The 22,627-nt window shown below is 41.9% G+C and overlaps 1 protein-coding gene across 3 annotated transcripts in view; it reads left to right on the forward strand.

The window, feature by feature from the left end:
* The window catches only part of sgcg (sarcoglycan, gamma), a 644,218-nt gene that overhangs the window by 70,507 nt on the left and 551,084 nt on the right, over nt 1-22,627 (forward strand). For 2 of the 3 annotated variants that reach the window (XM_060826731.1, XM_060826730.1), the window contains exon 2: nt 8,666-8,764. The gene's annotated coding sequence lies outside the window, so the exon portion shown is untranslated. Of the gene's footprint in view, nt 1-5,077; nt 5,128-8,665; nt 8,765-22,627 lie in introns of those variants that run through there. The other variant, XM_060826734.1, reaches the window with a different exon arrangement.

The following is a 22,627-nucleotide window of genomic DNA, read 5'->3' on the forward strand; positions in this document are numbered from 1 at the left end:
GAACCTGTGTTTGAATTTACCTTTTGCCAAGGGCTGCGTTTATGGGATGTTGCAAGGTTAGGAACAGCTCCTTCATTAAGTTGTGATACAGTTGGTTGGGTTATCAAATAAGTTAAATTATTCTAAATTCTGTTTTCTTTTGTTCATGTTTCATCTGTAGTGTTTAAGTAAATTCTGTTTAAAGCTCAGTGGTTTGTTTGACCAGCAGCATCATTCCTGGAATATCTACTTTACATCTGCTTAAAAAATTAAAAACGTTAGGGTCTGGGCTCCCTTCCTAAAACATTTTAAGAGCATCTGATCTGGTCTATACCAGATTGGTGGTCTGGCCTGGAATCCCAAAGACATGTATTGACCCTTCTCTGAATGAAGCAGTATTCCCAGAGGGACCAATATCCAACATTTTTACACGTGCAATATGAAGGCGGTGAGAGAATGAACTTCCTCACTGCAGGCAGTGGATAGGATATTAAGGAAATGGATGCTTTTGAACTCTCTGGAAAGGGAAAAACATCTGGAAAGACTCCTTCAGATCATTAATGTTCCTGAGACTGTTGCTACTTAAGATAATCTTCCAATTGTCTTTGCCAAAAAGTGACAACTTTCCCTGCAGTATGTTGGACACCGCAATTGCATTCAGGTTCCATCCTTCCACATTTTTTGCTATCCATTTTAGTATCTTCACTGAACTCCAGCATGCTTAACTCTGCCTGCTTTCAATAACAACTGTAACAGTGAGTCATTTCCAGATGCTTGGAAAATGAGGATGAGCTTTAGTTGGGTAGGAACATGCTTTTACAATTCCTTCAACATACTCACTTTCCAAGTGCCACTCAAGGGAGAACAATAAATAGTGTCACTTTTAATATGAGTAATTTTTCTGAGAAATAATGGCCTAGAAATTCCTTGAGGATTTCACAATATCCCTCAGTGGAGAGTTCATGGAACCACAGAGCTGTACATAGAACATTATTTTCAGCGAGTGCAATGCTGAGCACCTGTCACGAGGCTGGAAGTGGGAGAGTGGGAGGACCTTGTTCATTTTGCAAATTACCACTAAAGGGCAAAGAAAAGATTGAGAAAAGAAACTTCAAAAATGTTTTCAGCTTTCGATTATATTGTTTGCATCAAAAGTTTATTTTTTTAAAAAGTGCAAGCAAAACAACCTCTTCTGTTTTAATAATTCTTTTACTGTCCAAAGAATATGCTAGTTATTAAATTGCAGAGTTGCAAAATCATTCAGTACAGAAACAACCTCTTCAGTCCAACGCATCCATGCTGACCAGATATCATAAATTGCACTAGTTCCATTTGCCTAGGTTCGGTCCATATCCCTCTTAACGTTTCCTATTTATGTATCTGTCCAAGTGTCTTTTAAATGTTGTAATTGCCTCTACCACTTCCTCTGCCTGGTCATTTTATACACACACCCTCTGTGTGCAAAGGTGGCTCTTCAGGTCCCTTCTAAATGTTTCCCATCTTATCTTAAATGTATGCTCTCTAGTTTTGACCTCCCCTGCCTTGGAAAAAGACCATGACTACTCATCTCCATTATGTTCCTCATGATTTATCAACCTTTACAAGGTCACTCCTCAGCCTTCAATGCTCCAGATAATTAAAAAGATGCCCCAGCCTATTCAATATATCCTTATAAGACATGGCAACACCCTTGTAAATTTTTTCTGTACCCTTTCTGCTTTAACCACGTGCTTCCTGTAGCAGGGTGACCAGAATTGTACACCGTATTCTAAAAGTGGCCTCACCAATGTCTTCTACTGCCGCAGCATGACTTCGCAACTCTTTTATCTAATGCTCTGACTGATGAAGGCAGGCATGACGAATCCTTCTCACCACTCTGTCCAAGTGTCACGCCACTTTCGAGGAACTATGAACCTGCATCCCCAGATCCCTCTGTCTAACAGTACTCCCTAGGGTCCTACCATTAAATGTAAAGTCCTGCCCTGGTTGACCTTACCAAAATACAACACCTCATATTTATCTAAATTAAACTTCATTGGTCAATTGGTCTATCTGATCAAGTTCCCATTATACTCTTAAATAACTCCCTTCACAGTCCACTATAGCACCAATTTTGACAGCATCACAAGCACAATATAACCAATTTCAGGAAGACTTTTATGTATTTTTCCAGAAGATTAAATCACAAGGTTTTCAATAAACAGGCTTGCATTTATATAGCACAGTTAACAACTACAGGTTATCCCAAAATTCCTTTCAGCCAATGAAGCAGATTTAAAGTATAGTCACTATTGTACAATACTGTAAGAAGTGGAGCAATCAATGTATACATGCAAGGCAAACTCCTACTAACAGCAATTGTAGAGATAATCTGTTTTGTAATGTTGATTGACAGGTATATATTATCCAGGATATTGCAAAAAATATCCAGCACATCATAATGTTCTCGGATTGGTTGCACCAAGTTGAGAGGTCAGAAGGAGCCTCAATTTAACATCTCATGTGAAAGATAGCTTCTTCAATAGTGCAGCACTCTCCCAGCACTGCTCTGGAATAGCAGTCCTGTGTTTCTTGTGTGCAAGTCCCACAGTAATTGGATTCAGAGGCAAGATTGCCACCAACTGAGGCAAGGCTGCCACTCCTATCAGATTGTACACAGATGCCGGCATTTGCACATCACTCTGCCACAGAATTCATAATGTTCTGGAAACTAACAAATTGAGACAGTTATCAGTCACTTGCTATAGTTTAACCACTTTCTATTTTTCTGGGAAGGGACTCAATATTGTCTGACAGCTAGTGGCTCTTCTCCTCATAGCATTATGTGAGGCAATGCTTGCAGTGCCACAACACAATTTATTAGCTCTGATCATGACGGATGTCACTTGTGACCAAGGACAGAGTTGCTGCAGTCTTAGCTGCATTGCTTACTTCCTGCAACCTGGTAACAATTTTTTTTTCTCTCTCTGTTAATTTGCAAGTTATGGCTCACCCCAAGCAGACTGAATATTTTATTTGCTAGATAAGCATATATAAAGATGCAATATCAGAGGCAGCTAACAAATAAGACATTGACTCATTGCAATGCTGCGAAGACCTCTTTACACATCAATTAATCATTGTTTAAGCTGTGGTGTCTGCTGTGATGCTTGTAGAAGGAACAGTGGTGCAGATTTGAAAAAGAAATCCAGTTTTCTTGTGGACTACCCATTGTGGAACTGACTAATTAAGGAATCAAGTACAATCTTTAGTTTGTGCCGGGATCACAATAGAGCTGTCGATAGATTAGCAGAAACAATGATTTTTCTTCTAAACATCACCTCAGAAATGTCTCAAAGACACTTCCTTTGCCTGTTCCTCATTTTAAAAATGGCTTTTAACACATCTGATGACATGTGATCAGATTGCATATATATATTGAAACCTGATTTACACTTCACCCCCAATTCAACCCTACTATTCCTTTGTCCTATCAAATTGGGTGTTTAAAATATTGTTTATGATAAGCCATAATTTATTGCACCTAAACATTGGGAGATCAAAGCCATTGTTCTTACCCTATTACAAACTTCATCACCCTTCATAGTTAACTGTCTCTTGCTCCAGGTGATTGCAGCAACTTTTTTGACTCTTGAATTATTAGCCCTCCACATTCTGTACATCACAAAGATGGCCTGCCTATGTCAGTATAAGACTACTTACCTCCATCAACACCTCTATCATCTATCCCTTTCAGATTGAAGAGCATAATAGCCAGCTGGCTTCAAATGTCTGTTTCAGCCTTCCCAAAATTATTCTGCTCCTCACCCATCTGACACTGAATAGGCATAACTGTGGCAAATGGAATTCAAATAGAAAGTGTTGTGAACCTGGCCAGACCCCCCAGTCTGCTATGGACCAGGCCAGACCCCCTCAAAATGTTTAAAGAAGGTAACCCAGAACCAAACATTTTTTTTCAGCTGATGTAGAATGGATATTTCAGAAGTGATGCAGCTGGTCAAACCACACAGATTTGAACAAAACAGAATTTATTTAACCACTACGGGTGAAGCACAAACAAAAGGAAACAGAATTTAGAATAACTTATTTGATAATCCAACCAATCTACTGCAACTTAACTAAGGAGCTGTTCCAATTTCTACAAGACCCAAAAACACTTCCCTTGGCAAAAGGTATATTCAAACCTCGGTTCTTACAAGCATGAGAGATTTCAGAGAGAAAGTTCAGGCAAAACCTCGGTTCACTAAAGCTGCTTCTCTAGGTCCCCAGCAGTTTTTGACTGCTTGCTAAAACAGATCAAATTAGAAAAAAGCTGAACTGGGAGAACTGGCCACTCCCCTTTCATAGTACGACTATGTTGAAAAAACCTAAAGGCCTCCTCTGATTGTTGACTGAGACAGTGTCTGTTAGCCATTTCAGCACCACTGACTTCACAACCTCCCTTGAAAAAAACCAAGGACTACATAATCTTGTTAAAGGGACAGCATCTTTACAAAAGTAAGCAGCTACCCAACTTGGAACTGGAAAGGAAAGATCAAACATTTATTTTTCTTTCTTTAAGAAGCTAGGATAGTACCACAGTGAAATTTAAGGGTCCATATACAGTAGGCAATTAGAAAAGAAATCATTGAAAAGGCTGATACAATAATAAAATGATGGCCTTGACCTCAGATTGAAAAAAGGTGGAAGTTGAGCTACTGTTGAATTAAGCACCAGTTTAATCAATTTTACAGTAAAGTGCTCACAGCACAGTGCAATTCAGAAGGAATTTAATGACATGGATTGAGCATTGCACAGATTCAACAGAAAGGTTTAAATTATGAGGACAAGTTATATTAACTAGGAATAGTTTTTAATGCAGACAATGAAGGTCTCGTCCACTGTCTGAAGTGTTGGTGAGACTTCTGCGTTGCCTCCTTTGATGAAGACTCACCAAATTCAGTGCCTTTCAGGCACTCATGTAGCCAACAGTGGGTCTTGTCCATGATAAAGGACCCAAGGGAAAGAAATTGCACTGCCTGAAAGCAGCTGGCCATTTGGAAACTGGCAGCTGTCCATTGTAGACAGTGTTATCAGGAGCAGAGCTAACTGTCAGCCTGATACCCAGGGAGAGACCAAAGGTCACTGAGGGGCTTTGACCACAGAGGGGTAAGGGTGGGAGAGGATCTCATTGGGTCCTCTCCTTCATGATTCTGAGTCATTTGAAGTAATACTAAGTATCCCCACCTTACTGCCTTCCAGGAGTCAAAACCAGTAAAACTGTTAGATGAGATATATTGGTCAAATCATGCACTTCAAAATGTTCATTTCAAAGTTTTACTGCTTTTGCCTACATTGTCTTTCCTAATGGGTCAAGCAAAATTATGTGGTGACTGTCCTGCTTGCTTTCCAATGCATACCAGCCGTGGAAGGCTGAGGCCCTTACTTGGCATTAATTCCCCTTCTAAGGGCACAAATTGCTAGCAGAATGGAAAGACTAGACTTACTTGTGGCAGAAGCAGGAAGGTTGCTGTGTCCCCACCCACTCCATTAAATGTCCTAGCCACCTCCAAACTTGTCCTAGACATGTATTCCCTTGGGTATCGAAGATAAAGGGGAGATATTATGATGTAGAAAATGATTCAGAAGTTTGATCGGGGAGATAAGCAGGAAGTATTTCCTCCACTGACAATTCCAGGATAAAAGAACAGAACCTTAAAGCTAGGCTGTGTCATTGAGGCATCAGGAAAGGTTGTATAAAATGAAATCTAGCCCCCAAGAACTGCTGAGACTTGGTCAATTGAAATTTTGTAAAGTGAATTTTTACAGGTATTTGTCAGGTCAAACTCTATAACCTAATCTTTAACTTTCATTTGCTGACCAGCTATATGTTTGCATCTCTTTCAGAGAGACACCTATCCTGTGAGACATGAATGGGGCCCGGGAGTTAAATGGCTCAGGCCTCAAATTAATGACATTAGGTCAGTTTCATGCTTGGGCCACCCCCTTCTGGATGAAAAGTGTATGAATTCTCTAAAGAATAATACCTGAGAAACACTATTAATACAGCATATTTAGAAGAGTAGGTAACTCAGTAGAATAAGTAAGACAAATTTGATTCAGTTAGGAGAGATTGAAATAGAAAAGCACAAAAAAGGCATCAATTAGAAGACTAAAGAAGAAATCACTGTTGACAATATTAACTTACAAACATTTAACATGTTCTCATGACATTCAGTGTCCTCTATTTTAAGGGAAACATTAAATTACTTAAATTGAAAGATTAATGCTTACATTATAAAAAGCAGAGGAACATTATAAGAACCTGTAATGTGTCTAGAAACAAAGTGATTTCAAGAATGGAAAGTATCAGGGAGTCTGTTAAGATTGTATTTTGCTCACATTTATTATTTCAAGATTGTATTATTTCTCTATGTCAGTATCTCCGATTGTGCTGCTTTGTTAAGTGCTCTCCCCAACATCTATACTACTTAATTAGTTTAATTTCATTTTATTATTAAAATGAAATAAATTATTAACACTTCAGCTTTGCAAAGATGTCTTATTCACTCTTTGTATTTCTACATTATCACTTTGTGGAATGTCTTCCTGTTTCACAAAATAGACCTTGATTAATTTGAAGCAGCTTTGTCTTAAGCCAAACATGTTGGTCAACCTTAATTGAACTTTCATTGATGATTGCCTTTTCTATATACAAAGTTCAGGTAACATGAATCAAGAACGTATTCTGCAGGTTCGTTATGTAATCTCTTCTTTCTTCATCAGAATTTTGATTGTTCAAATTGGAGATCAGTAAATAGTTATTCAGTGTGGCAATAACAAATACTCCCACCCAAGTTGTTCAGAGTTGAGATACAGTTTCCAAACAAAATGGTTGCAAAACATTTTTGGGATAAAGCTTGTTATTGCTTGATAACTTGATATCTTTCTTCCCACTCTTGTATCAAATTGGATTACAATCATTAAATTATAGCTAACACTATATTCAGTCTGAAATCAGGGAGTGGATATTCAACATAGGAAACGGATGGATCAGTTCCGAGTCTTCACTCAAGTTGTGCCATTCTTACAGAGGCAGGCAGCTGCCATGTTGGGGAGATGCTGATGCCTGGCTGGTTAGAATGGGCAGCTTCTTAAGGTTGACCATGATGAAAATTGATTGTAAACAAGGCTGGTAGGAGTGGTGCTCATACTGAAACTAACTGGCTCAAAAGAAAGATGTAAGGCATTTACCTGGGCCATGTGGTAAACCTGACAACCATGCAAAGGACCCTTAGCATGTTCCTTTAGGTGCTGATAATTGGCGGCAGCTACAATTCCCAAAATCTTTCAGGGAGGCATTGGATCCTGAGATGATCATCTGGACCTCAGTTTTAAAGACCAGTCCACACCTGGTTCTAAATTTCCAAATCTTGGAAAATCTGATCCCAGCTGTTTGTATTTTTATGTATTTGTTTTCTTCAAATGGAAAGTACTAATGTGTGAAAGATGATTTCTCCTTATTGTTATTTTAAGCTGAGTTAAGAAGTAATGACTGGAAATCAATTGTAATTGAGCGCAGGGGAGATTTAACATTGAAGTGTATCCCTTGGGTTTAGCTCCCTTTGGAGCTGATCTGACATTCCGAATTAATGGCTTTGGCATAGGAGAAACATTAAATTATCCAACAGTGACTGGATGCACTCACATATTCCAGCATTCCTTTTGAAGTAAAAAACAAACTGAGATGTACATCAGGTTAGTCAGTATCTGAAAGAGAATGCTGAGTTATTTTTTGAGTTGAAACTTGCTTCAGATTTTCATTTTAAGTCCCGCCCAGAGGATAAACCCATTTTAACAGGCATGCTTTTCCCTTGAATTGCTCTGAGAATTAGAGAGGAATCATTGTTTAAAAAAAAATGTCGGGCTTGTCTTTGGCAATGTTGGGCAAAAGTAGTTGGGCAGATGGCAGATCTTGGCATGCAAGTGCACAGGTCCCTAAATGTAGCAGTGCAGGTAGTAAAGGAGGCATATGGAATGTTGTCTTTTATTGGCAGAGGTATGGAATACATGAGTAGAGATATGATGATGAAACTGTATATGGCACTGGTGGGGCCAGAACTGGATTATTGTGTGCAGGAAGGATGTAATCGCTTTTGCGAAACAGCAGAGACATTTTACTAGCATGTTTCCAGGGCTGGAGAATTGCAGCTCCGAGAAGAGATTGGAGTTGTTTTCCTTGGAACAGAGAAGGCTGGGGGAGTGACATGATTGAGGTATACAAAATTATGAAGGAGAGAGGTAGGGAACCAGTTTACCTTGTATGAGAGTTCAAAAACCAAGGGCATAGATTTAAGTGAAGTTGCAGAAGGGTTGGAGAGGATGTGAGGAATATCCTTTTTACACAGAGGGTGGTGGGTGTCTGGAACTCACTGCCTGAGTTGGTGGTGAAGACAGAGACCTTAATCTCTTTTGAAAAGAATGTGGATCTGCACCATAAGTGCTTTGAGCTGCAGGGTTGTGGGCTGAGTGCAGGAAGATGGGATTAGAAAGGGCATCTGATGGTGTTTGGGTCTGCATGGAGAAGGTGGGCTGATTAGCCCCTTCTGTGGTGTATCATTTTAATAGTTCTATGGTTTTATGTTTGCACTCTTTATGTCTTTGCTGCAAAATGTTAGTATTTTAAACAAGTTATTCATTTATGTAGGATTGGAATACTGAGGACGTTTAATCTTTCTGCTGATTAAGAAGAAGGTAGAAAATGCCCACCACGTTGATAGACTCATTTTGAAGAAGATCAAAGAAGGTGAGTAGTCTCAGCTTCTTCTCACACTCATCACAATTAGATGTCTTTGTAGTGTCCCTGATGTTTGGCTGTCAGCTTTCCAGTGGCGATCTATTATTTAATTCAATTTTTACTCAGAAAAGGGAATGAGGTAAAAAAATTCATCAGAAGGAAAAGTCGTTTCATTTTTACATTGTTTATGTGTTTTGCCTTCCTCTCAAAGCTGTGCATTAAGAAACACTAAGGAAGATTGATTTGCCTTTAACCCATGCCACCTCAAGCCCATTGGTGATTAATGGAAAGTAGAAGACTGACAACATGGTTGGGAAAACACTGGTTGGTATGCCCACTGTTGCCATGCCATATTGTTAGTTTAACTACTCACTAGGGGCTAATTCAGTCACTTAAATGGCCAAGTAAAGGCTACTCCAACAGCCCCCTGGTATTTTATTTGCATTGGGAGGTCTTATTGCATCAGAGGACCACATGTAAAGATTGTTAGGTAAATACTAGCTGTCTCCAAGTTGGTTCATGGTAGGGGGTGGTCACTCCTTTGCAGTGCTCCATGCAAAAATGGAAGGGTCACCCACAGGAACGGTACTGCCAGTGCCCCACCAACATTCTCCTCAGCTAGACGTACCTTTCTTTCAGGGTGCCACACCATCCTGGCATTCTCTTCCTCTCCAGACGCAGTCTCAGTTATAGCACTGCAAGCAGTGACAAGCCCTAGTGAGCCCTAATCAGACTGGGCTGGCAGAATTTGAAAGAGGGATCAGCCTCTTTAGTCAGCCAATGGCAGGATGTCGCGTAGGGTCACCTTTTAGCCCTAATGGGAATTCAGGCCCAGAACATTGACAATTGATAGCAGTGGTACAGTCCCCTGAATTTGAGAAGGATAATCCTTCTCCAGGATTCTCTGAATGTACTGATAATTACAAGCAAGACCATAAGAGGTAGGAACAGCAGTGGGCCATTTAGCCCCTTGATCCTGCTCCACCATTCATAGGATCTTGAATCATATCCAAATTCCTGCCCTTTCCCCATAAACCTGGATTCCCCTATTGATCAAGAATCTATCTATCGTAGCCTCTAAGATACACAAAGACTCTGCCCCGCAGCTCTTGTGCCAAAGACTCACAACCCTCTGAGAGAAGACATTTCTCCTCATCTCAGTCTTAAATTAGTTCCCCTTAACTCTGAGACTGTGCCTTCTGGTCCTAGGTTCTCCCATGAGGAGAAACGTCCTCTCAGTATTGACCCTCTCAAACCTCTTCAGAATCCTGTATGTTTCAATCAGATCACCTCTCATTCTCCTGAACCCCAGTGAGTAAAGTCCAACTTGTTTAGCTTTTGCTCACAAGACAATTCCTCCATATCAGGAAACATCCAATGGAACAATATATTTTCTTAGATAAGGCGACCAAAACTGCTCACGGTATTACAGATGTGGTCTCACCGGAACCTGACATACTTGCGGTAAGATTTCCCTATCCTTATACTTCAATTGAAATTAAACTCTCCTTGAAATAAGGGCCAGCACTTTATTCACCTTCCTGATTACCTGCTGTACCTGTGTGCCAGCTTTCTGTTCAGTAATTCACTTAAAGTTTAACCAAAATTTTGCTAAACATGGTCTTCACTGAGTTTTGAAAAGATCACAAAGCCATTTATGGATGAAAGCCATTCAGCCACTACAGCACCCAATTGACCTTTTCTTAAATGGATCATTCCATGATTCTGTGGCGCATGCCTCTGCTACCCAGTCTATACTGAAGTCTATCTGTATGTTAATTTATTTTTTCCTATGATTGATCTCATCATGTGAACTCACTACTTTGAGCTCATCTTGCTTTACTCTTGGAGTCTGCAAGGTTATATTCGCATGATCTTTTCCAGCTTTTAGATTTGTCGGTATACTTATATAAGATCACATCTCACACACTTGCTTTCAACCTGCAAAACCCAAGCTCCATCAGTTACTTGTCAGAATGGAACCTGGTAATGCAGACCCTTAGGCTGTTTGATTCAGCATTCTGTTCGCTTTTGATGTTCAGCATGATCTGATAGAATTTTGTCACGAGTTCTCTTGAATGGTTAATGCATCTTCGTTGGTAGATTATCATAAATCTACTAACAGACCTATCAGAGGCTTTGCTGAACTTCCATTAAAGTTACAGGAGGAACTGCAGTATTCCTGGCATGTGAACATTAAGTTTACTGACAGAACCCAGCTTTCTTTCAACTTCAGCCTAAGCTATTTCAGCTCATTCAAGGAGCACAGTCTCCCTGTGTGCAATGCAGTTGCTGTTGGGTTCATCAAGAATGAACAGAAGCTCAGGATTGAGATGAGTTTAACTCTTGGTCAAACTTTAAGCACAGTCAACTGCTTTCAATTCAGTGTCACCCAATTTGAATGCTCTGCTCATTTGAATCATTTTCAAGCAAAGAAAAGCAAGGTTAGATTCATTTAAATCACATTCTGCAACAAACTACTGGAGTATTCCAGTTCACCATCATCATGTGGACATACTTCACTGGCTTCTTTCCTTTTTGGCAAAAACAGAATGTACCTCCTTCTGTGAAGTGTTGATCTGCTCTACAGGGTCGAAGAAATAGGAAACTATCAGTAAATGTCAAGAACACCAAGGTATTCGGGGAGCTAGATACAGCAAAACTGTTTCCTGTGGCTGGGCAGTCTGGGACTAAGATTTATGGGGCTGGATTTTATGGGACAGCATCATCTTCACTCACATGGCTAATAAGTCAGTGAGGAGCTCAACCAGGGAAAGAACAGCTCACTGACATTAATGGCCAATGGACTATTAATATCCTGGAGATGAGGTATTTTGCACCTTAAGGACAGGAGGTCCCGCCTCAGGCAGCTGCCTGCCATTTGGATGGCCAGACACTCCGTAGTCCCTGCTACAGCAGGCAGGGGGAGGGACTACTTTTGAGAATATAGACAGACATCAAGAGACTGTCACTGATGCTGCACACCAAGGTAAGTGTGGATGGTTTCACTAGGGCTAGGCTGGCAGGGGAGCTGATGAGGGAGTTGGAAAGTAGGCTTGGGAGGGCAAGGGAGGATAAAGGAGGATGTGCGATCCTCAGTGAGGGTGCTTCCAATCAGCAGAGGGGATTCACAAAATCCCTGCCAGCACCTCCCAACGCCCCCCCCCCCCACCCCCCGACCCCCACCTCCCATTCCTGATAGCAACTCATGCGGCTAAAACAGTCAGGCTTTCTAGATGTGGTGGTGCCCTTCTGTTGCCAGGAAAACAGCAATCAGAGCCCAAACATATGCAGGGCACCTAAACCCTCCACCACTCACTATAAAGTTTCATCCAAGTCGGGGGCAGGCAGCTAGCAGGAAGGCCTGGATTCTAAAAGCCCTCTCATTGCCTGCAGACATGCTGACAGAGGAGCATCCAATCAAGCCCATGGTCTAAAGATTAAAACAGCCTTTCAGAAATGCAATTATAAAGCACTATTACACACAAAGCCTGGGAGAACTTTCAAAATCTCTTCCACAAACAGCAACTAATGTGAGGTGAGTTGTAGTTTTCAAATCTGCAATCGATAGATTTTTATTGTCCTAAGTTATTAGGGCACAAGGGGCAAAGGCAGGTTCATGGAGTCACTTGGCAGTTGATGACTCACTGAATGATGGAATGGATGTGATGGCTAAATGGCCTCTTCCTGCTCCTATAAATAGCTCACGGTGAAAGCATTTTTAAAATGCTTACATAACAAGTTACCATATTTAACAACTAAATCTTCATGGCGTTCAGGCCAAATGTATAAACTCATCTAGCCATTGCTGTTTAGCATGTTAATAATATTGTTTCAACTGTGAAATCACACAGTTAAAATGTAGTTACTGTGCAGTTAAACTCTTGAATAAAGTGTAGTTACATGCTGGTTTATGGCCTCTGAAAACCATGTAAAATTCTTTAATAAACCTTTGCCAAAATAAAATCTCATTAACATATGTGATTAATTGACTTTCTGACTTTTGAATCTTGAACAAGGATGCTAAATGTTTTGCTTTGTCATTTAGCTGCAATTCAAACTTACCCTAATAACAGCTTGCCTAAATGAAAAACGTTAATGAACTTTAAAATTATCCACATTTCCAGAAAGTACAAGTGGGATAATAGCAGGCTGAGGATTCTTTTTAAATTCCTTACTGGATGAAACTTAAAATTAGCCAGCAGGATACATGAACATCAACTAGCCACAAAATGACACAACCCTCTCTCACAAGTATCCTTACATATAGATAAGGAAGGACACCACTTCAACTGGGATAACACATCCATCCTAGGACAAGCCAAACAGAGACATGCACGAGAAATCCTAGAAGCATGGCATTCCAACCAGAACTCTATCGACAAACACATCGAGTTAGACCCCATCTACCACCACCTGAGATAAAGAACAGGAAATGACATCACCACAGGAAATGACATCACCAACCCAAAGAAACCCAAACATATAAATTGGAAGTAGGAATTAGCAGCAGTACTTCGCTTGGAAGCCCACTGAAGATATTACTTAGTAGGGTGATGAAACGTCTGGAAATAAACCTTCCAGCTCAGTGAGCAAACCTACATCCAGAACCTCAACCTGAGCTACAAATCTTCGCAAAACTCGCTAAAATTTAAAATAAAAATTAGGAAATTGGACCTGCCAGTACAATATTAATGTGGACTTCTTTTTTAAAAATTGCCCTATCCCATTTATTTTATCATTTTTAGTCCTACCTCCCCCTTCTTCATGTCATGGAGAAATGAATGTGAAAAGTTGTTGCCTCAAATTTGCCAACCAGTTTCTCAATGCACTGGCTGCTGGAAACATACAGGATCATTTAGTGGTGAGACACATTCAGTAAGATGCACAAAACAAATAACAGCTTGAATAGCAACCATCAGGAGAAAACACAGATCCATATGGAATTTTTATTAAACTTTAATGGTGTCAAAACTCCTCAGTCACCCTAAGATTGCACCTGTTGGTCCCTATCCTATTTACTGACCTTGTGGAATATCTGAGGCCAGTGTGAGAGTCACTCAGTTCTTTGAGAATTTTTTGAGATCTGGTGGTTCGCCATTGGGGATTTTCCTGCAGGCTGTGGGGAGCAGGTTTTCTTCCTTGGAGGAAAACATTTGATTTCTATTGGCTCTGTCCTGCCAATCCAAGTAGAGGCTGAGAACACATTTTGATGGGAATTGTTCTTGGGCCTTCAAGCTGTTCCATTCTGCAGCATTGCTACATCAGCTTGCCTGGCCATTTTAGCAACCTGGGACGGTGTTTCTAACTTCCTTGAAAGCTTTGTTGAGGTGGATATTGATCACCTGCAGTATTTGAATCAAGAAATCACTTTCAAAACAGAGGATTATGTTACCACCACATTACATATTTCACACAAATCTCTCCAAAAGATGTTTTCACTGATAAATTTAAAGAATCCTTTTGACACAGACAGCAGATATTCTTTTTACACTGTGCTTATTCCAGGCTTATTTTCAAGCCAGTTGACAAAGGTTGGATTTGTACTGTTTCTGATGGATAAGGTACGGCCAATGAAATGACTCCACATAGGCAGGTACCCTGTCACTAGTTCACCCTTTATTTATCTGTGAATATAATTGGCATTGGTCCAGCTTTGTCAGAGCTGAAAATGTGTTGCTGGAAAAGCGCAGCAGGTCAGGCAGCATCCAAGGAACAGGAGATTCGACGTTTCGGACATAAGCCCTTCTTCAGGAGGGCTTTGTCAGAGCCGGCTCTCAGAATGAACAGAACCTCTGACACTCCTGTTTCTATCTGTCAGCCAGGTTTCCCTGATTATGCCAGCTTGACAGCCCCAATCAGGGAACACATATTCTGTGAGGTCCACCTGGCTGACCTCCTTACCATCACTACATCCGTCCCCCTGTCAGTCTGGGAATGTAGACCTGTTCGTTTTCCTGTAGCCTCTCCTGGGGCATTTTCACACCAGGTCCAGTTCCTCTGACTCAGCCTCAGATATGGGCGGCATGTACGGGACCATAGCCCATTTGTTGCCTCCAGAGCATCTCGGAAGAAATTTGTTCTCTTCTTCAGGCAATAAAGGCAGTTGAGACTGCGACATCTGGTGTGTCCATCCCAAACTCTGAGGTTTCTTCGATGTTAGGCGGAGCGGGAGAACATACGGATTGTAACAGCCTTGCTGGATGTTCTGAGGGGCTGGGGTGGTTCTGCTCCTGCCCTGTTTTCAAGTTTGCAGCTTTCATGTGATCTGCGTGCTTGTTCAGGATGGCCTCATCTACCAGAACTTTGTACTTCACAGGAAGTTACCTCATGTCAACCATGCCTCTTATCCATGCAGGGACATTCCCTCCATTACAGCACCAAATTTCATTCCCAGAGGGAAACTGTCTTTCTCACGTAAAAGTCTCTTATTGGCATTTCTGATGCCATTTCACCCTCCACCCCAGGTCCAGAGAAATCAGATTTAACCAGGTGTGGAGTTTTCTCCCCATTAGCAACTCTGCTGGAGCTGCCCCTATAGTTGCATGAGGAGTGGTCCAATAATCAAATGGAAATGGGAGTGAAGCTGTAGGCTGTTGCTTTAAGCTTGCTGTCAAAGTTTGGACTGCTGTTTCCACCAGACGATTGGATGATGGATGGCGTGGAGCTGTCCTTTTCTGCTGTATACCATTTCACTTTAGGAAATACTGGAATTCCCTGCTGGTAAATGATGGCCTGTTGTTTGTCACCAACACTTTCAGAAGCCTGTGTATTGCGAAGGATGCTTGCAGCTTTTCTATCATCATCCCCATGTTGGACGAATTAACGTCCAACCATTTTGAATGGGTGCCCACAATGACTAAGAGTGTTGAGCCCTTGAAAGGGTCCGCATAGACAATGCATAACTGAGTCCAGGGTTTACCTGGCCATTCTTGTGATTGTGGGGGAGCTGTTGGGAGTAATTGTTGTCCTTGTTGGCACTCTGGGCACTGCCCTACCATTGCAACTACGTCTACATCCAACTCTGGTCACATTCTGTACCTTCTCACCAACAGCTCTATTTTGAACACCCCTGGATGACCCTGGTGGAGTTCAGCCAGTATCCGGTTGTAACCTTTGCTCAGGACAATCACTCTTGCTCCTCATAAGAAAGTGCCTTCCTCCTGTAATCTAGTCTAGCTAGATGCAGAAAGGTTTCATTTCTGGTTGTGAAGGCCCTTTTGTTTCCCCCATCACCAACGGCTATTATCGTTGTGCCATGATTGGATCTTTTTGCGTTCACAGTCTGATATTGTCAGCAGTGCCCGTAAGGCAAATGGCACAGGGCAGGCCTTGCAGAATTGGGGAATTGTTCCTTGGTCAACAGGCAAGGTGGTCTTGGTTCTTTTGGTAGTCCCTAGACCCTCCTGAAAAATATTTAGATATTTAATTAGGATTTTTCTCAGGCAGTCCTTTTCTAATCGAAAAATGTTGATCCAATCGAGGTGAATCGTGCCCAGCTAATATCACCATGAGGCTTGGGCCCGAATCTTTTACAACAATCGGTGATAATGAACCAGCTGTTACTCACACAAGAGTGCAACCAAAGTTGTACTCTTCATCTGTAGAGGTTCCCCAGTATAGATTCTCACTCTGGCTGAGGTCTTACACAAAGGGTTGGAATCCGGAACAAATTTGTTAACAATTGGTTCTGCAATTGCTGATACACCCACGCTGGTATCAACCTCCATTAGAACAAAGTGACCATTTTTCGAGATGTTTATATTGGTTAATTCTGATTTGGATGTTGCTGAGCAATTTAGCTGTTCTAAGTCAGATGTAGATTGACCTTTCCAGTGTATACAACCTTCTGGATACCAGCCTACGTGTTTTCTTACTCAATTCAGGCCTAGTGGGAGACATTTGCTGTCTCAAGTCCGCATGTAGTCAGCAATTACAATGGCTTGCCAGTCTGGATCCTGAAGAAAATGTGAACGGTTTGGCTGAGACTTGACTTCATTTTGGGGTTTAGCTGTGGGTTGATGGAGAGACCTTCTGTTCAGGGTATGTCCTGAGTGAGGCTATGCAATTTCTTTCACTCAAAATGGTGTCCCTCAAGCTCTGTTGGCCTGGCGAGGATATTCACTTCAATTGGCATACCCTATAAATCATATGCTCCTTTTGCTGCATTTTCTAATGATAAAGCCAGTTGTAATGCTTTTTGAAGTCCTGTTGAGCTTCAGACAGTAGGCGCTTTTGCATGGTCATATCATTAGTCCCACATACCAAGTGATCTCTCAGCCTCACGTTAAGGGTGAAACCAAAGTCACATGCCTCTGTCTTTATCTTGTCAGAAATCCCAACATGGATTCCCCTGGTTCTCAAACTGCTGAGTAAATCAGATAGCATCTGAGAATTCGAGGAGGCCTGGGGTCATAATATTCATTAACTAAATCTGTCAACTCTTGAAAGGTTTTAGTATCTGGTGCCTCAGGGAATGTTATGTCCCTAATAGCCTAAAAATGGCAGGATAATTACGCATTGCTTTTCATCTGCTCCAATGTAAATTGCCTGAAAAAAACTCAGTTTTTTCCATATCCTGGGCCTAGTCTTCAACAGCAGGATTGAATGAGTCAATCTTTCCAAATAATTGCATGATACTTATTCCAACTCAAAGATGACTTTTGCAAAAGGGTTTCTTCAGGAGTGTATTTTTTTTCACTCGGCACCACTGAAATAACTCCATGGGGCCAATCTTCCATCACCAAGTCACCCTTTATTTAAACGTACATAGCACTTGACACAGGTCCAGCTTCCTCAGAGTCAGCTGTCAGAAACTCTGACACTCTTGTTTATATCTGTCAGCCAGGGCTCCCAGATTTGACTGCATTAACAGCCCCAATCTGGGAACTCATAACCACATTCCAATCATTATAGCTTCACTATTCGTCACATTTCTTGCAGAGTTCTCAGTTAAGACAGTGAAAATAATGTGACATCAGAAAGTCAAAGCAGAGCTAAACTTGATGATATGACCACTTTAACTATATGCATCAATGTGAAGCCAAGAATTAAAGTGAGCATTTTCTGAAGTTGTTTCACTTCGTGAAAAACAATTTATAGAACATTAATGTGTTGAGAACTTTAAGACAGACCAATGAACCGGTGACCTGGTGCCTTCAGGAACTCAGAAAGAACTCACATCAATATGTCTTAATTAGATAGCTACACCACAGTTATTGGTTTCTACTCACTTACTGGCAACTCTTGATTGGTTTGTTCTTGCTGATCAGCCATGCATTGTTTCTTTCGTCTCGACTGCTATAAATTCTGATGCTTTACACCAGTCCTATTAAACTTGTCAAGGTCCATTGCTGGACCCCATTAAATTTCAATCTAAGTCTTGGCTTTTCACCAGACCTGCTCCATCTGCATTCTATTTTGAGCTTTAGCTTCAAGTTGTCACTTATATTTCTCTTCCTTCCTCAGAATGTGGTGACCCATGGTGGTTGCGACTATTTAATATAATACCTCAGTGGCCACTCTTCTTGTACCAACCTAGTCAGCAAATTGTAGGATTCTGTTAAGCCATAAGGATCACTGCCATTACATAATGGCCACATTGTAAGGACCAAATGGGTTTGACACTGAGTTTTTTTCCCATTTTCTAGTATTGAAATATCAGGAAATGTTGATGATGTTTTGGCAAGAATTTATGTTTAATATAGAAGACTAGAAATTCATTTGGGTGCTAAAGTGCACAAGGAGGCATTTGGTTGGTGAATGTTCAGTCCATGGCTCAAAATATTCGGGGTGGCACAGTGGTTAGCACTGGTTCCTCATAATGCCTGAAACCTGGGTTCAATTCCACACTGGGGTGATTGGCTATGTGGAGTTTTCACATTCTCTGTGAGTATCTGCTTAATGTTTTGTTTTCCTCCCATGGTCAGAGAGTCATACAGCACAGAAACAGACCATTTGGACCAACTTGTCCACACTGACCAAGTTTCCCAAGCTAAACTAACCCAAATTGCCTGCATTTGACACACATCCCTCTACCTTTCCTGTTCATGTACCTGTCCAAATATTTTTCAAATGTTGTAATTGTACCTGCATCTAAATTTCCTCTGGCAATTCGTTCCATATACGAACTGTTTGTGTGAAAAAGCTGCACCTCATGTCCCTTCTAAATTTGCATCCTGTTTCTAGCACTGGGTTCAGGGATGTGTGGGTTTGGTGGATTAGCCATGGTAAATGCAGGATTATGGGAACAGAGTCAGGGGCTGTGTTTGAGTGGATGCTGTTTGGAGGGTAAGTGCAGACTTGATGGGCCAAATGGCTTCTTTTTGCGCTGTCGGGATTCTCTATGCCATATTAGTTAGAGTGTCCAGCACCCGTCAATGCCTCTGCATCGGGCTGTTTATGCAAATCAAGAAGTTGTTGAGGTTCAATTCCCAAACTTAGTCCCTGATTCACTGAAACATAAACATTCCATTTTCAGTTAATTTCTTCAGTGTTTGCAGATGCGCAACAACCAAATGGCTGTCTTTAAGGATAACGCTGGAGTTGTCAGCAAACGGTTAGCACTCACCTAGATGACAGAAGGGTTGGAGTTAGTATTGTGCTGTTGCTGGCCATTGTAATCTTCCTCCACCTTTACTCCCCACTTCCCTAACAATTGTGTCTCAGGATTTATCCAGTTTTTATGATCTTCTTGAGTCTTTTATTCTAAAACCATTTCCTTTAATCTATCTGTACAGTTTTGCTTTACACTGTTATGGAAGAGGGAAACTGGACTTAGAGTCATAGTCATAGTGATGTATAGCACGGAACCAGACCCTTCGGTCCAACCTGTCCGTGCCGACCAGATATCCCAAACCAATCTAGTCCCACTTGCCAGCACCAGCCCATATCCCTCCAAACCTTTCCTATTCATATACCCATCCAAATGTCTCTTGAATGTTGCAATTGTACCAGCCTCCACCACTTCCTCTGGCAGCTCATTCCATATATGTATCACCTTCTGCGTAAAAAAGTTGCCCCTTAAGTCTGTTTTATATTTTTCCCCTCTTACCCTGAACCTATGCCCTCTAGTTCTGGATCCCCCCACCCCAGGGAAAAGACTTTGTCTATTTATCCTATTCGTACCCCTCATAATTTTATAAACCTCTATAAGGTTACCCTTCAACCTCCAACGCTCCAGGGAAAACAGCCCCAGCCTGTTCAGCCTCTCCCTATAGCTCAAATCCTCCAACCCTGGCAACATCCTTGTAAGTTTTTTCTGAATCCTTTCAAGTTTCACAACATCTTTCTGATAGGAAGGAAACCAGAATTGCACGCAATCTTCCAACAATGGCCGAACCAAAGTCATGTACAGCTGCAACATGACCTCCCAACTCCTGTACTCAATACTCTGGCCGATAAAGGAAAGCTTGACTAGTGAAGTTACAGGAGCAGTTTAACCCGACAGGGTCGATTCAGAAGCTCTTGAATATCTCCACCCACTGACAGAAAAGTGATTGTTTCTGGGAGCATCTAATCAATTCTAAGCTAGTTGGTTCATTTTGAGTTGATAGTCAGTTCCACAGTCTGTAATTATGTCACACAGACCTAAGGCTGAATCCGAAGGAACCGGCTAAGTCTTATTTTCGGTCTGCTTCATGAAGGGCTTCTCTCTGCATGGCTTCTCACACAATCTTTCCAAACGCACCTCATTACTTATGCACCAGATTTCTTGCTTATCCTTTCCTCCCACTGGTCATATGTGAAAGTTCTTCACACTGGCGGGATCTTCAGATCCCTGGCACCAGCGACATCTTTGAATGCCAACCATATATCTGGTCAAGTGCTGACTGTCAGGTTTGCCCTCCATGTGCATAGTAGACCAGCAGGAGGCTGGAAGAACACAGCAAGCCAGGCAGCATCAGGAGATTAAAAAGTCGATGTTTCGGGTGTCACCCTTCTCCAGGCCCCGAGTCCTGAAGAAGGGTTATACCCAAATGTTGACTTCTCCACCTCCTGTTGTTGCTTGGCTTGCTGTGTTCTTCCAGCCTCCTGCTGACCCGCTTTGGATTGAGCATCTGCAGTTTTTTTGTCTCTATTTGCACATAGTGGCAGTACAACTACAAGCCAACACTTCTCTGAAGAATAAAACCACACACTTAGCCACATCCCATCCCACAATCCTGACTAAACGAGTGCTACTCTTTTCCTTAACTTAGGATTCCCCAGCTCAGTAGCTGATGGGGCCCTTAGCCATGTCCAACCCATCTCCAGCACTTCTGCCGTCAGACGTTCTCTTCCCTCCCACATTACTGACAGGATCCCCCAGTCCTCACTTACCATCACACCAGCATCCACATCCAGAGGATCATTAGCCCCCATTTCTGCCACTTCCAGTTGCCCAAAACTTCGATTTTCCTCTTCTTGGATGCTGCCTGACTCACTGAGCTTTTCCAGCACTACGCTCTCGACTCTAATCTCCAGCATCTGCAGTCCTCAATTTCGTCCAGCATTTTTCAGGAACCATACCCACTGAGACACCCAGGTCCACTCCTGCTCTATCCCCACACCCACCCAGAAGATGTAACACACCTCTGTCCTCAGTATCCAAGGCCCCAGACACACCTTACAGGTGAAGCAATGATTTACTTGCACTTCACTCAATCTACTCTCCTGTATTCTCTGCTCATAACGTGGTTTCTTCTACACTGGGGAGACAAAATGCAAACTGAGTGATTGCTTTGTGGAATACCTACATTCTGTCTGTAAAAATGACCCATAATTTCCAGTTGCCTGCTCCTTCAACACACCACTGAATCCCTGGCCAACTTCTCTGTCTTAGGCTTGCTGCAGTGCTCCAGCGAAGCTCAGTGCACACTGGAAGAACAACACCTCATTTTCCACTTGGGGACACCGTAGCCTTCAGGAGCCAATATCGAGTTCAACAATTTTAGAACATTAACACCTTCCTGTATGTCCCTGACCCACCCGCACACTTCAGGCCTTGTCATGACATGGACTGTTTCCAGCACAGCCAACACATTCGCACCTACATATGGTCCCCATTATCAGCTCTCCTTTCTCCTGGAAAGTGAGCACTGCAGATGCTGGAGATTAAAGTCGAGGGTGTGGTGCTGGAAAAGCACAGCAGGTCGGGCAGCATCCAAAGAGCTTTCTCCCTGAATTGCTATCATCAAACTTTTGTCTGCCTAACCATCATTCTCTGTGTCTGGGCTCCATTTCCACCTATCAACTCATTCCATCTTCCACCCCTTGTCTTCAACCACCTTTTTCTAGCTACTGCTAATTCTGAAGAAGGGTCACTGGATTTGAAACACTAACTCTGTTTTCTCTTGAGATGCTGACATTCCTGCTGAGCCTCTACACAAATTTCTGTTCTTGTTTCTCTATCCCTGTTGCCCAGTGTAGCCCAGCACTGAACAATGACAATCTGATGGTCATTGTTCAGTGAAACCATCAGATATTGGAAAGCCTTCAAATGCTTCACAGCGTTTACTTCTGTACAGCAACAACAAATCGAACAAAAGAACAGAAGCCGCAATGAAAACAGAAGCTACACTTGTCTCTCAGAACAGAAACTGACTGCTTGCCTTTTGAGCACCAATAAATTTGCTGACAACCATGACAACCTGCCTGTCTTTATGTCTGTTCTAAGCAGACTGAAGTACTGTGTGCCTTTAAGCGCAAGCTGAGTGGCAATTCACTAAAAGCCAAGCTAAGACTTGGATGCTGTAATCATTGAAGTAGGTACAAAGTAAGTGAGCAAGGAGTCTTGAGAAGCAGCTGTAAATCCTGGCAGCAGTGTTCTAATGAATAGTGCCGGTGAGCTTGGAAGTGTAGTATTGAACAGCAGGACTACACTGTAAGTAG

This window comes from Hemiscyllium ocellatum, chromosome 6 (assembly GCF_020745735.1).
Source record: "Hemiscyllium ocellatum isolate sHemOce1 chromosome 6, sHemOce1.pat.X.cur, whole genome shotgun sequence".
In the NCBI taxonomy this organism is placed as follows: Eukaryota; Metazoa; Chordata; class Chondrichthyes; order Orectolobiformes; family Hemiscylliidae; genus Hemiscyllium; species Hemiscyllium ocellatum.